The following is a 15,187-nucleotide window of genomic DNA, read 5'->3' as shown; positions in this document are numbered from 1 at the left end:
TCCTGCAGGTTCACTGCAGGCAGACTTCATTCTTCAGCTGAAGATCAAAGCTCCTGTCAAGGAACTCCTGTCCACGTGACTTTCTCCTTCCAGGTGCCAGTAACTTTTTCCTTCCATCCACCCTCTAGACTTAGGGGCTGCCACCACCCTGGGGTAATGTACTATGTGGCTATACTGCACTCTTATCTTTGTAAAGTAATCCGTTTATTAAGCTTGTATCAAATTAGTCTAGCTAAATCTTGCCATTTATCTCCCGTTGGGATCCTGATTAAAATAATAAATGGTATTGTATGAGGTCCCAGACAGAGTCCTTCAATATTGGATTCTGGGATTGGGTTGCTCATATGTTTGGCTAATGTAGGGATAATGTAATGTAGGATAACCTCCTTGCCAAGGGGAGATAGGATATGGGTGACCCATGGTAAGTGGTGACACGCATCGTGATTATTTAATTTTTCAACACCAGTGGCATGGATGGCATGCAGATGGGGGCAAATGCTGTACTTGGGATACTTTGTTGCTGTGGTGATAATTGTCATAAATATTGTGAATTCATATGGCCTCTTCTGTTGGCCCTAGGAGGTATTCTTGGGGAAAAGGAGAATTTGCAAGCTGTAAACATTGAGCTGAGAACAGGAGGCCTTCATGCTGTGTTTGAAGAAGCCCCTCAGCTGCTGTCATAAGGCAGTTGTGGTGAGGACCAAGCCACATGTCTTTGTAGCACCAATCATTGCACATTGGGTACACCACAGGTGTACTGTGGTAGGGAAAAGTATGTGATCCTGAGATGTGGGGTGAGAACATTTGAACAGGTATGGATGAGGCTGAGACTAAAACTTTATTTTTTATTTTTTTTATTATTATGTTATGTTAATCATCATACATGACATCATTAGTTTTTGATGTAGTGTTCCATGATTCACTGTTTGTGTATAACACCCAGTGCTCCATGCAGAACCTGCCCTCCCTAATACCCATCACCAGGCTAACCCATCCTCCCACCCCCCTCCCCTCTAGAACCCTCAGTTTGTTTTTCAGAGTCCATCGTGAGACTAAAACTTTAAATCCTTGAATTTCTCAAATTCCTCTGAGCCTCCTTTGTCTGCCAGGCGGTTCTACCCATGCACCCCATCTGATTCCCACCCTGCAGACACCATCAACACCCCTGTCGTCTGAGGGGCAGTTGCATTGGAAGCTGAAGTTGATTATCGCAGGACTCAATCCCAGCACATCTCCTTGTCTCCAGGCCCGTTACCAGACCCAAAAGAGCAAGGATTGAGAAGCAGAAGGTTGTTCCTACAAGAAAGAACTTATTCACCAGAAGAGTTTCAAGCAGGGTGGGACTGAATTATAAGGGTGTTTGTTAGTCTAAGGAGGAGAGAATAGTAAGTCCTAATGGGCCAAATTTGTGAACATGAGAGCATCCCTCTAGGATTTGGGATTGAATGTGTTGGTTAAGCCATGTATCCTGGGCATTCATGATCTCCTAGGTTGGATCACTGAAGCCTGGACTCAAAGAGTATAAGTTAATGAGATTTAAATACAGGAACTTCCTTGATAGGTTTCAGAGAAGGGAGTCTGAAGGCTCAGGGAGATGGGAATGTGAGAATGGATCTACCATGTGCCATCTCTTTAGCTTGCCCCTAACCATATCCTCACAGGAGAGCCTAGAGACATACCCTTCTCCAAGGCAATAACACATTCACTGGTGAGAGGAGCAGAAGCATCCTTAAAGCACATTGTGTTGGCTGTGTCCTGTGGGCTGGAGATTTGGGAACTGGATTTCCTGATCTTAGGGGAGTTAATGGGATCCCACACAGCATAAGCTAGGTGGCAGCTCTTCATCATTAGAGACAGGTAGTAGGATAGACACAGGGATGGAGTTGGTCACAAAATCATTTTACCTCTCAGGGATCTGTGAAGGGGGTTAATTGACCACAGTATCCATACACACAAAATAATCTCTAAGGTGCTACTTAATATATACAGCAAAAATTCTAAGACTACTGGGCAGAAATATGACTTGAGTCCTTGCAGTGGAGATTTTCATCTTTTTACTTAATCCCTAAGCAAAAACCAATTCACACATCCACAACCTCTCAGCCATGGGTGAGACTGGCCCTCCTTGAAGAAGGACCTTGTTGTGTTTCTCCACATGTATAAATGTGAATCTTCCTCAAAGACTTCTCCAAAGGGACCTGCACCTACTTACTAAGGTGTTATATACTGAAAAAAAAAAGATAGTAGCTATGTCTTCCATGATCATTAGATACTGGCTCCTAATTGAAGCCAACATGTGGAGACCTGAAATATCACCATGGTCCACCTTTCAGGGTGGGGCCTTATAGAGACAAGGTAATAGATGGGATCTTGGATCTGGAATGTCTCATACGGATCCAGTGGCCCAAACGCCCGCCTGTCATTTCTGCCCAGTCCCGGAATATATACTGGGAATATATTTACAGAATTGTCAGAGTAAGGGCTATGGTAGTTGGGAGGGTCAAGACCAAGTAAAAGACCTTATAAATAAAGTGAACTGATAACTATCCCCAGAACAAGACACACAAATCAGAAATTAATGCTTCCAGCAAAGATTTGAGAGATTGTAGGAGTCATGATTCCTACCCAATTCCCATTAACTCATCTGTTTGGCTGCTACAAAAGGCATTTAGATCATGGAGTATGACAGTTAGTTATCACAAATTTAACCAAATTGTGATGCTACTCCCAGCTATGGTTCTGAAGGTAGCGAGCATCTTTACTGGAGCAACCCAATACAGTTCCTGGCACATGTAGCTATGACCCAGCAAATGTTTTTTGTCCCATCCAATTAGTAAACCAAACCAAAATCATCCTGTGTGTATAATAAAGCAGTATATCTTTACTGTATTGACCCAGAGCTGTGTCAGCTCTCTTGGTCTTTGTCACTGTGTCTGGAAGGGTCATGATTATTCTCATAACCTACCAAATATCACCCTAATCTGTTACATTGACAACATTATGCTAATTGGTTATGGTTAGCAGGGACTATCAAATACCCCATATACCTTAATAAGATACATCCATGTCAGAAGATAGGGGACATAAATTTTAGATACCTAGCACATTGATGAAGTTTCTAGGGTCCAGTGGCCCTATGCTTATCAGCATTATGCCATTGCACTCAGAGCCTGTTTGCTGTGCCTTTCATCATGCACCATGAAGAAAGGAGCATAGCACTTGTGGGTCTTTTTGTGTGTTGCAGACAACATACATCGTATTTGGTCATGCTCCTCTGACCTATTTATTGAGTAACTCGTAATGATGACAGCTTTGAATGGGGCTTAGAGCATAATAATGCTCTGTAACAAGTCCAGTCTGTGGTGTAAAGCATTACAAAGCTTTTTGATGCTGCAGGCCCAATGGTATTGAAAACATCTATAGCAAACTGATACTGTATGAAGCCTCTGGCAAGCCCCAAAAGGTGCTTGACTCCTAGTGTTTGTAATGAGGACTTCTTCTGTGACAATTATTCTCTATTTGAAAAGCATTTACTGGACCCTGGTAGAAACTGAATGTCTAGCCATGAGACATCAAGTGACTATGAGACCTGAGCTGCTCATCATGACCTTGATGTTATTTGATATATTGAAGCATAAAATTGGCACATACAGTAGCATTGCATTATAAAGTATAAATGGGATACATGGAATGAGGCCTCAATTGTCTGGGAGATACAAATAAACTGCACTTACAGATGGTAAGACTCCCCTAGAGCCTCATTTACTGCTTTGCCACCTCTCCCTCAACTCACACCTCTGGCTTCATGAAAGGTTCCCTATGACCAGTTAATGGAGGAAGAAGAAGTGTGGGCCTGGTTTAATGATGGGTTTGCAAAGTATGAGAGCATACGCTGGAAGTGGATGGCTGCTGCACTTCCCCCTCTCTGAGATGTCTCTGAAAGAAAGAAATGAGGGGCACCTGGATGGTTCAGTCAGTTAAGTGTCTGACTTCGGCTCAGGTCATGATCTCAGGGTCCTGGAATCGAGCCCCACACTGGACTCCCTGCTCAGCAGGGAGTCTTTTTGTCCCTCTGCCCTCCCCCCAACTTGTGCTCTCTCTCTCTCTCAAATAGATAAATAAAATCTTAAAAAAAAAGAAAGAAATGAAGGAGACTAATCCAATAGAGAGAACTTAGGCAGTATATCTGGTTGTCCAATTCATGGGGGGGAAGGAAAGATGGTCTGAGCTGTAGATCTACATTACAGGCACAAAAGCAGTGGCTAATGGGTTGGCTGACTGCTTAGGGAAAAGAACAAGATTGGAAGATTGGGGACAAAGAGATCTGTAAAGAAGAGATGAACCAGGACCTAGAATAGGTAAAGAGAGTGAAGACACTTATATCCCACATCAATTCCTATCTGAGGGCATCCATTGCAGAGGAAGCTCTTATAAATCAGGTAGACAAGTAAGAATGTCTTGTGGATGTCAGTCCTTACATACCCTGGGGCCCATGTATGAAGTGGGTATGACAGCAGAGATGGAGGCTATGCATGGTTTCAGCATCATGGACTCGCCCTATTCCACACTGGCCTGGTTGCACCATGCTGAGCGCCTGACTTGTCAAGACTGGAGGCCAACTCTAAGCTTCAGATATGGCACCATTCCAGAGGGAAGTGGTCAGCTATCTGTTAAAATATCATATCAGTGCACCCCTCCTCTCACAGATAGGAAAACCCTTTGTTCTAACAGGGATAGGCACAAATTCTGAATGTGGATAAGCCTTCCCAGCTCAAACTGCTCTTTTAGTATCAGTATTCTTAGTTCAAAAATACATTATGATTTATCCATACCATGATACCTGAAACACCATCTCTGTTGACTGAGAAACTCACTTTATAGCAAAGGAAGTGTAGTCATGGACTCATATCCATGGTCTTCACTGATCTTACCAGTCTCTCCACTACTCAGAAGCAACTCGCTTGACAGAATGAGGGAATGGTTAGGAAGGTCTCATGAATGGTACCATGTGGGAACCACACCATAGGTGCATGGGGTACTAACCTACAGAATGTGAGAAATACTATAAACCAGTAGCTAAACCATAAAGCCAGAATGTACTGGTTCATGTGGACGTGGGAACAGACTCTCATACTATTATCCTTAACAACCCATTTGGAGACCTTTTGCTTCTTATCCCAGCAATCTTAGGCTTGGTGGGTTTGTAGGTAGTACTACCCAAGGAGTAGTATTTCTACTGTTATGGTTCTGGTGATTTGTAAGCCAAGGTTGTTCTCTGGCCTTTTTGGACTTTTTCTGTGAACAAATCAACAGGAAGAGGAGGGATTCCTATACTGGCCAGTGTGAATGACCCCAGTTGCCATGGGAAACTACCTTTCTGCTACACAATAAGTCCATGTTTTTTCTATGGAGGATTTGCTGAGGTGCCCCCTGTACTTGGTGAGTGAAAAGCTTCTCAACCTCTCAAGACTCAGATCCCATGGAAATGAAAGTTTGGTCAAGATCCCCATCTTCCTGAGGCTACTGATAGAATGTCAGACAAGTGAAAAAAAAGTGGTGGAAGAAGGTGGCTAGTGCAGAGGCAAGGAATGAGGAATGGGTTAAGTTAATGATTCGTTTCTTTATTTCTTTTTTTTTTTAAACTCTTCCCTGCTCCCAGATACCTTAATATGAGGATACTGTTATGTAACATTTTAAATATTACTGAAAGTGAGTTAACACCACTATTCAATGATACAATAAGAGATGGGGTTTGTGCATCTCCTGGGTTGGAGGTAAAAACTTTCCAACAATATGACAACAGTAGGAGTGGTATTTTAAATTTTATTAAATGCCTGTGATATGCCAAATACCATGCTCTGTGCTGGAGATGCAAAGGTTAAAGAGAATAGTTCCTGCCCTAGTTCAACAAGCCCAAAATTTGGAAAATATAAACAAAAGGAAAATTTACTAATATCTTAAGACCTTAACACAAACTTTGGTGTATTTCTTTTATTTCTTCTTTTCCCTTAGTTCACACCATAAGGATAAACTTAGATGCTGCTTTTTTTCTTTGCACTGGATGTCTTCATCTTATGTCCCCTGATCTATTTATGTCTCTTTTCCCCGTTCCTTTTTTTTTAATTTAATTTAATTTTATTATGTTATATTAATCACCATACAGTACATCATTAGTTTTTGATGTAGTGTTCCATGTTCCTTGAAAAACTGATGTGTGTAGATGATATCAAAAACTTCACTTGCTCTCCAGCTTCCCACTGGTCTTAGCCAAAGGGGGATCTTGGAAAGTTATTGAGGATGTGAAAATGAATAAAGGAAAACCTTATCAAAATGGAGTTGGGAAGTCCTGAAGTGCTCTCATGCATGTACCATTTGTCATAGCTTACCTTTTTTCATACCTGGACAGTAAAAAGCTTACTTGACAAATCTCAGCAGGAGAAAATATTTTCTCTTTGCCTAGCAATAACCCAGCCAATGAGAACCACCACAACCAGCCAATGAGAACCACCACAACTCAGCCAATGAGAACCACCAAGACTCAGCCAATGAGAAGTTGCCACACCCCCAAACTCTCGCTCTCCTCCAATGGACTTTCATTTCAAACGGTCCCTCCTAGCTTCCAACTTTTCTCTATAAAGGTAGGCCTCTCTCCTTGTTCTGAAGACTTGCCTATGGTTGGTGGTGGTTTGCATGTCCTGAGTTGTAATTCCCCTGCTATTCTGGAATAAACTCATTTTGCTGGTAAACTAACTAGCTATTTTTATTTTTAAGGTTTTATTTTTAAGGTTAAATTAGAATATTTATTTTCCTGGATCACTTCATGGGGGCTGGCTTCAGGATGGATACGTCCCTTGGCTTAAAAAAGGCACAGCTCCTATCAAGGTGCACCTCTCCACCCAACTCTCTCCTTGCCCCTTTCCTGCACCTCATTAGAGCTAGAGATAGCAAGAGCTCTTTTACTAGCTCTGTGTCATATAAGTTTTTCTATATTCTACCCATACCTTTGTAAATAGTTCCTTTCCTGAACCTGTCTCAAATCATTCTAATGTGAACTCATCATCTGTTTCCTACCAGAACCCTGACTGATATACCTACTAACATCCTATAAAGCATGGGTGAATATATCATAATTGACTCCATTTCCTCCTTGTTGTTAATGTTACTTATAATTATTATTTTGAGTTATGCTACAGAGAGCCTCTTTCTAATGTGTCTCCTTCTGTGTCTCTTCTCACTCTTAACATTTAAAAATATTTTTGGCTTAGATTCTGAGAATTGCAAATGCCCCTTAAACTCATCTGAAGTCTTTTCAAGTGTCTTAGTACAAATGATGGAAATGTTTTGTAAAAGCATTACACAAATTCATGCAGTAGGTAAGTGTGATAATTTCTTTGTACTTCTACCAATATTGAATATTCTTATTTTAAAATATGTACTTTATTTTAAAATTTACCATTCTCTTAATTCTAGTGAGGTAATATTTTTTCCCACATTTGTTTATCAGATATATTTTCCTCATATGTGAATTTTCTGTATCTTTTTCCATTTATTGATCTATGTATTAGTGTTTTTTATGTTGATTGATGTGAGCCATTTATAGAAAAATGAACATTTTGTTAATACTTGCTGAAACTATTATTTCAAGTCTGATTTTAGCTTTTGTATGGCTGTGTGTCAGGATTTTAAAAATTAAATTGTAAGGGGTTGAATCTGTTAATCTTCTTTGTGCTTTATTCTATTGCTCTAAGCTTGGAAAGTTCTTACTCCTCTGGGGATTTAATTCTTATTCACTCTCTTTTTTCTCTAGTTTTTCTAAGATTTGATATTTTTTATATTTAATTATTTAACTCATCTGGAATTGATTTTTCTGCATGATGTGAAGTAAGGGCCTAAAATTGATTTTTCCTCCCTAAATTGCTACCCAGGGGTCCCAGCACCATTTGCTAAATAATCCTTCCTTTTCTCATTGATGTGTGATGTCTCCTTTATCATATATTAGATTCTCATACATAGTGGAATCTATTTCTGGGCTATCTATTTTGTTTCATTGATCTTTCTATCCCTGTCCATCTATTCCTGCCTATTCCTATCTATTCTAGTCAAAAAGGATTCCTTTAAATATGCTTGGAGTAAGAAGATAGGCAAGGAAGAGACAAGCTATTTGGGGTCAACTGTAAAATTTTGATGTTATGATGAAAGAAATCATACTCTTTATTTTTTCCTTTTTCTCTTTTCTTCAGGAAAATATCTCATTAAAAAAGAAAGGTCAAATATTAGTCAACAGGGCATTAGAAGCTAAAAATGGGTGAAAGTTATTAAAAAAAGAATAAAAATTTTCATTTACCTTTTTTAAATGAGCACAAGTCTCCTGGCCTAATAAGCAAGTTACTGGTATTTTCCATTGTCCAGGAATTATGTCTAAACTTAAATCCATGATCTCATTTAATCCTCAGATAATTTCTTTATGTGTTATTATCCCTATGTGACATGTCTCCAGAATTTCTCAGGTTTGGGAAACCCAACTATGATTGAAAATAGACCCCCAATAACAAAGACAGAACACACCATTTCTCTGGCTTCATCCTCAATTGTAATGTAGGAGCCACAGTATTCTTCACATTCTTTTTTTTTTTTTTTTATACTATGTTCAGTTAGCCAACATACAGTACATCATTAGTTTTTGATGTAGTGTTCAATGATTCATTAGTTGCATATAACACCCAGTGCTCATCACCACACTGCAATACATTGTATTGCCCTCCTAATACCCATCACCTGGTTACTCCATCCCCCAACAACACTTCCCTTCCGTACCCCTTAGTTTGGTTCCTGGAGTCCAGAGTCTCTCATGGTTTGTCTCCCTCTCTGATTTCTTCCCATTCAGTTTTCCCTCCCTTCCCCTGTGATCCTCTGTGCCATTTCTTATATTCTACATCTGAGTGAAACCATATGATCATTGTCTTTCTCTGACTGACTTAGTTCACTTAGTATAATACCCTCCAGTTCCATCCATGTCGATGTAAATGGTAGGTATTTATCCTTTCTGATGGCTGAGTAATATTCCATTGTATATAGGAACCATGCATCTTCTTTATCCATTCATCTGTTGAAGTACATCTCAGCTCCTTCCACAGTTTGGCTATTGTGGACATTGCTGCTATGAACATTGGGGTGCATGTGCCCCTTCTTTTCACTATATCTGTATCTTTGGGGTAAATACCTAATAGTGCAATTGCTGGGTCGTAGGGTAGATCTATTTTTTTTTTAAAGATTTTATTTATTTATTTGAGAGAGAGAATGAGAGATAGAGAGAGCATGAGAGGGGGGAGGGTCAGATGGAGAAGCAGACTCCCTGCTGAGCAGGGAGCCTGATGCAGGACTTGATCCCGGGACTCCAGGATCATGACCTGAGCCGAAAGCAGTCGCTTAACCAACTGAGCCACCCAGGCGCCCTGGGTAGCTCTATTTTTAACATCTTGATGAACCGCCATACTGTTTTCCAGAGTGGCTATACCAGCTTGAATTCCCACCAACAGTGTAAGAAGTTCCCCTTTCTCCACATCCTCGCCAACATTTGTTGTTTCCTGTTTTGTTAATTTTTGCCATTCTAACAGGTGTAAGGTGCTATCTCATTGTGGTTTTGATTTGTATTTCCCTGATGGCTAGTAATGTATTGCAAGCTTGCTCTGTGTTGAGCACTTTATAGGATTTCTCTCAATTAGCCCTCAGCTCAACTCTATGACCTAGGTTACAAATTGCTCAAAGTGACCTACTAAGGAGTAAAGCCAGGATTTGAACTCAGCTGAACCCTTCTGTTCAATTATAAAGTGATCCCACTCTCCACACTTTCCTGCCTTGGTTCATTGACATGCTCCTGGCCTGCAATTGTCTTTGCAGAGTTCTCAGATACAGATGCCACACTCCACACATCATCATCATCACAGTTCCCCTCTCACTAAGGAGTACCACAGGGTCTTAGGCATGCCCTCCTTTGCTCCAGCTTCCCCAAATTCCCCTTTAAGCCTTCTCTGGCTACCCAAACTCTTGGGTCTCTCTATTCCCTCCTTATTTCCTTAGCACCAGTTATTAGCAGCATTTATTTGGCATTTAGGGCCATGCAGCATTATGACAATTTCCCCCATATTTTATTTTTTGTATTTCTACTTCCAGTAGAGTATAAGCCCTATGAGGGAAGGAACATTTCTGTTTGGGTCACTGCTAGTTCCCAAGCACCTAGAATAGTTGCTAACTCATTGGAGATACTCAGTGCATTTTTGTTGAATGAATGAATAAACTTAGACAATTTTCATTCTCTCACTCAAATTTTGGTGATCTGGTCCATTTAAAATCAACTTCTTCCAGAGTTCTCTCTGCATGGCCTTCCACTCTCTATTATATCTGAGCTTCTTGGAGGTCATGCCGAAGATGAAATGTTGGAATTTTCCCTTGAACATATAGCCATTAGTGCTCTAGCTATGGAAGGGAAATATCATTAATTGATTAACTGCTTTGTTCCTGTCCTTTATTAGATATTTTACATGTATGCATTATCTCATTTAACCATCATGCTACTGTACAAAGTAGGTGTTTTAGCATCGACTTAACCAATTAAGAAATTGAAGATCAGGGAAACCAGACCACGTAGAGGCCGTAACTGTCCTTCAGGTGTTTCTGAATCCAAAGCCCACATCTTTCCACTATAGCATGACCACTAGAAAGTCAGTGCTATAAAAATGGGCTCTTGGTTTTTGTTTATTTCTACATATTTAGTGCTTAGCATATATTTGCAGATCAATGTACATCTGTTGAATAAAAATGAATCAAAGAACAAATGATTGAATCATGCCTCATCTCTAGTCCTACTTCAGAGAGAACGACTCTCATCTTTTATCCAAGTAACTTTGATTTATATTCTCCTATACATGTTTCAGCACACTTTCCACTTTTTTTTTGGCTTAATAGGAGTATTAGCATATTGAGATTGGAAGGGTTCTTAGAAGGTGGTTTTTCAGCCACCCACCAATGTAGAAATCCTTTTTATAACATCCTGGACAGATGGTTGGCCAGTCTCTGCATGAACACCTCCAGTGATGGAAGATAAGAGAACAGGAGGTGGCCTGCTTTATTTTGGAAGCAGCTGTGATGATTGGAAACATTTTCAATGAATTGAACTGGATTCTGCTATGTCAGTAAGGATTCTTCATATTGCAAGAAGCAGAAAGCAAAACTGAGGTTGGATTTAAAAATAGTGAGAATCGATTGACTCAATAATTGAGAAGTGCTCAGGTGAGTTCCAGGTATAGTTTGAGTCAGAGATCCATAGTGTCCTCAGAATTCTGTCCCATTTCTCAGGAAGTCTCTGTGCTCTGACATCTTCCCTGGGATGCTTTTCCTTTGTGATGGGAAAAAATGGCAAGAGCATATCTAGGGCCTTCTAGCTGCATACTACCATTACACAGAGGAAGAGAGAAAGAGCTTTTGTTCCAGCCAATCAAGCAAAAGTCATGAGGCTTACTGTCAGGACAGGATTAAAACCTAATTAACTTGTGGGTCCAAGATAATGAAACATGGTGATTGACTGAGCTAAGGGTTCCAAGAATGGTATGATCTGGGAAAGGAACTGTAATGTACACCGTTGGCTACCCTGCAATCCTTCCATCCTTCCAACAGGAGCGAGATTTTATTCATGGGTCTACTCATTGACCATGCAGTCCATGTGACTCAGAGGAAGCCACTCTATTCCTGGGTAAATTCAACGGTTAACCTCTGATTAGCCTAATATAATCTGTACATGAACACCCCTGGTAACTACTGGCCTGGGGGTAGACCATAACCTAACTTGAACCAATCAAATAGAGAGGAAAGATGGAAAGATTATATTCTGTGCTTGGAGAAGAGGTTTTCTTCTCTCCTTCATGGAGATGAATAGGAAAGTGTATCATCCTGATTGCCACCAGTAGCCAGTTGGTGACAATAACAGTAAGTGGTCAGACTTCAGACAAAGCTATTGCTACTGGCAGCAGAATGTAGATGAAAGGACCTGGTTATCAACGGTATTTTGAGCTTCTCATAGTTCTATGCCTGAACCCCTCCCACCCGTAGCTCCTGATAGCCTCATTATTTAACCCTTCTTATGTATTTCTCTTTGTTCAAGTCAAAGTTATCCTTACTGGCACAAGTAGAATGGATGTTGGAGTGGCTGTTGACAGGCAGGTGCAACCTTACAGGATCCCTCTGTCATCTGTCCATTGGCTCAATTTCCACTACTCAAGAATTCAGAAATTTAAGAATTTATGACAAGGCGCAATGCTTTAAGTCAACTAACAGACCTACCTTCGAACACTCACAACTGCTGCCAGCCCTAGGATTGATCATGGTTTGTTTCATCTTGAGTGGTTGTGTCACCTGCACTTAGGGACTTCCGTCTCTGGTTTCCCTACCAGGTTAAGCAATAGCATTTACCACTGTTCCACTGGTGTTGACTGTGACCCTCATTGGAGTCTGGTTCTGATGTGCTCACAGACAGGGCTATGATCCTAGCTTCCCAGGGCCAGGGAGTGAGTTGGAGAGAGAACAGATCCTTGAAAGCCTGATGGTATATGCATGAGGATGTGTTTCTTGGAGGTGTGCAGCAAAGAGAGTGTAAATCTGCCGGTTAGCTGCAAATGAATACAAATCAGCCCTCATTTGTATTCATTGATTCCATAAGCAAGTGGGTTTGGGAGGCTGCAGGGTGTAGCACACTCCAGATGAGGCGGGAGAAAGCCGGAATTCTGGTCTCGACCATGCCTCTAACTTATAAGTGAACTTGGGCACACTACATGCTGACTGAGTCCGAGAGTCTTCTCTGGGAGGTAGGTTCATTAATAACTGTCTTCAGAACAGTCATGTTCTTACGGGTCCAACAGGTCCATCCTTGAAGCCTAGCTCCACCACCTGCCAACTGTATAGCACTGAGCATGTTACTTAAACCTCTGAGCCTCAGTTTCCTTATCTGAATGGAGGGAATAAGGATATTCCCTCACTCAGAGGGCTGCTGTGGAGATGAAGTGAAGTAGAGTCCGTATTTCACACGGTACTTGGCACATGGTAGGTGCTAAAGCCTTGTGAGTGGTTCTTGTCAATAGTATTCTCTCATAAGGTTGTTGTAAATAGAAAATGAGACTTTATTTTCCCAATTGATTCAACCCCAAGAAGTAATCGTAATTATATATCAACAATACAAACTGCATTATGGATTTAAAGGATCACGGATATTGAGCAGTGCGTAGCAGTATACTAAGATAATAGAAACATCTATCTTTAGACTAGTGGGATTTTTTTTTTTTTTAAAGATTTTATTTATTTGACAGAGAGAGACACAGCAAGAGAGGGAACACGAGCAGGGGGAGTGGGAGAGGGAGAAGCAGGCTTCCCGCCAAGCAGTGAGCCCGATGCGGGGCTTGATCCCAGGACCCTGGGATCATGACCTGAGCCGAAGGCAGACGCTTAACGACTGAGCCACCCAGGTGCCCCTAGACTAGTGGGATTTTAGAGATGATTTAATCCTGCTCTCTTGTTTCATAGGTGAGGATATGGAAGTACAATGAAATAGAATTACTTGCCAATATCCAGAGCTAATTAGGGGCAGATTGGGACCCGAAGCCAGATCTCCTGACTCAGATATAGTTGTATTTCCATCTGCTGCATTTTGCATATGAAGAAGCCAAAGTTGGAGACTGAATGAATTGCCCATGGTCACACAGGTCAACAGTGATAGATGTAGGACTCATATGGTCAAATAAATTGCCCAAGGGTGCACAGGCCACACCCACATTAGAACCTAGACCATCTGGCTTCTGAGTCTGCACGCTCCCCCCAACACGGTGTCCCTCGGGCAGCAGCGAGTCTGAACTAACCAGTTACAGCCCACACAGAGATCACCACTAGTACCTGCACTTCAAGTGTGGCTGTGTCTGAAGACTAGCCCTTGGCGGCATACTGGACTACTGACCTGCGTTCCACTGGGGAAGGACACTGCCTTGCCCTCCATCCGCATTCTGGAAAAACCACTGCTGGACCAGCGCTGACATCAAGCAGCAATCTACTGGCTCATTGGAGGATGCGGGGCCAGGTTTTAACAAGTCTGTGTGAAGCTAGAGCAAGAAATGCGGGACCACCTGCTGACTGGATTCTCCGGGTCTGGGTGAAGCATTTGCAGCAGAGCTGCCTCCTTTGTGCTAATTAAACATTCTTGGACCATTTCAGGGCAGTGGAGAGGGCCCCAGAAGGAAATTCTGGGCTTCTTGGTAATCTGGGCATATGGGGAGCTTGACAAATTAATTGTGCTATTAAAAGAGATGTGACTTTATTTGTTCTGCAACTAGTTACATGAAATAATAGCGGGGACATTTAATGAGAACTTACAATGCTCCTGGCACAGTATCAAGTAATTTACATAACTTAACTCCTTTAATCTTTGCAACACGAAGGTGTAAACTGTATAATCCACCCTTTATACACAAGGCGACTGAGCCCCAGCAAGTTAAATCACTTGTCCAAGGTCACAAAACTATGGTGTGGCAAAGTAGTCATAATCAAAGTTTCTAATAGCAAAGGATATCCCTTTTCTTTCTTTCTTTTTTTTAAATTTTATTTTATTTTATTATGTTATGTTAGTCACCATACAGTGCATCATTAGTTTTTGATGTAGTGTTCCACGATTCATTGTTTTCTTCGTATAGCACCCAGTGCTCCATGCAATACATGCCCTCCTTAATACCCATCACTGGGCTAACCCATCCCCCAGCCCCCTCCCCTCTAGAACCCTCAGTTTGTCTCTCGGAGTCCATAGACTCTTCTGGTTTGTCTCCCCCTCCGATTTCCCCCCCTTCATTTTTCCCTTCCTTCTCCTAATGTCCTCCATTCTATTCCTTATGTTCCACAAGTAAGTGAAACCATATGATAATTGACTTTCTCTGCTTGACTTATGCTAAATGAAATAAGTCAAGGATATCCCTTTTCACTGTGAAACACAGCCATGTTTAAAATACAGAGGGAGAAATATTATAGTAAACATGCTAGATAAAAGGATGCCTATGTGTTTTTCTGAGTTCTCTGACAGGGAATGAACCAAACGATCAGTGTCTTGCCTTTAAGAGAGAAGGTTTAGTGGAAGGAACGAGTGTCCAAAGGGGGGGTGGGGTGG

General features: G+C 41.3%; 1 long non-coding RNA gene across 2 annotated transcripts; it reads left to right on the top strand.

Annotated features, from left to right (window-relative positions):
- The first annotated feature begins 7 nt into the window (after window positions 1-7).
- LOC116639732 lies at window positions 8-14,551 on the top strand. Of its 2 annotated transcripts, none has more exons than XR_004300914.1 (5): window positions 8-93; window positions 580-693; window positions 6,461-6,638; window positions 7,266-7,373; window positions 13,567-14,551. It is a non-coding gene; the product is annotated as an uncharacterized LOC116639732 (long non-coding RNA). The 2 variants fall into 2 exon arrangements; XR_004300913.1 differs by having other exon boundaries at window positions 580-812.
- The last annotated feature ends 636 nt before the right edge of the window (window positions 14,552-15,187 follow it).

The sequence above is a fragment of the Phoca vitulina genome, unplaced genomic scaffold (genome assembly GCF_004348235.1).
Source record: "Phoca vitulina isolate PV1807 unplaced genomic scaffold, GSC_HSeal_1.0 scaffold19, whole genome shotgun sequence".
Taxonomy (NCBI): domain Eukaryota; kingdom Metazoa; phylum Chordata; class Mammalia; order Carnivora; family Phocidae; genus Phoca; species Phoca vitulina.
This window is presented reverse-complemented; position numbering and strand designations above follow the sequence as displayed.